Genomic DNA, 1,018 nt, shown 5'->3' with positions numbered 1-1,018 from the left:
CTTCCTTCCTTCCTTCCTTCCTTCCTTCCTTCCTTCCTTCCTTCCTCTCTCTCTCTTTCTTTCTTCTATCTATTTTTCTCTCTCTCTCTCCTATTGGTTCTGTTTCTCTGGAAAACCCTGACTCTAATTCTCTAATTCAAGGGTCAAAGCCCAGCTGTGCAGTAAGGGAGACAGGTCTCTGAGAGCCTCTAGAGGTGGGGGTGAACCTCACCTCTTTGTTTTTCAGCTGTAGGAGTGGGAGTGACTTCCTGCAGTTATTGATCTGGGCTATCTCAACCCTCCCCTGTATATTCTTTCAACTTTCCAATGGCGATTTCATCAATTCCCTGTATTGAACACCTTCTTTTTATAGGGAAACTTCTGTTTTTCTGATTGTACTCTGATTCAGACCCCTATGGCAGGCAGAGGGAAAACCTGCAGAGGAGGAGACGGAAGGGTAAGAAGGGTGCCAAGAGAACTGGAGGTGAGAATAAGGACTGTGTCTCATGGAGAAAATGTAGCAGGGAGCTTCAGGAAAGAAGTAATGATGGCCTTTTTAAAAAAAAATTTTTTTTTTTTTTGAGACAGAGTCCTGCTCTGTCACCCAGACTGGAGTGCAATGGCGCAATCTTGGCTCACTGCAACCTCTGCCTCCTGGCTTCAAGTGATTCTCCTGTCTCAGCCTCCCAAATAGCTGGGATTACAGGCACGCACCACTATACCCGGCTAATTTTTTTTTGTATTTTTAGTAGAGACAGGGTTTCACGGGTTGGCCAGGCTGGTCTTGAACTGCTAACCTCATGATCTGTCCACCTCTGCTTCCCAACGTGCTGGGATTACAGGCATGAGCCACTGTGCCTGGCCTAATCATGGCCTTTAAAACATGGAGCAGCTGGGTGCAGTGGCTCACGCCTATAATTCCAGCACTTTGGGAGGCTGAGGCAGGTGGATCACCTGAGGTCGGGAGTTCCAGACCAGCCTGATCAACATGAAGAAACCCCTGTCTCTACTAAAAATACAAAATTAGCCAGGTATGATG

The sequence above is a fragment of the Mandrillus leucophaeus genome, unplaced genomic scaffold (genome assembly GCF_000951045.1).
Source record: "Mandrillus leucophaeus isolate KB7577 unplaced genomic scaffold, Mleu.le_1.0 Scaffold87, whole genome shotgun sequence".
Classification (NCBI taxonomy): Eukaryota; Metazoa; Chordata; class Mammalia; order Primates; family Cercopithecidae; genus Mandrillus; species Mandrillus leucophaeus.
This window is presented reverse-complemented; position numbering follows the sequence as displayed.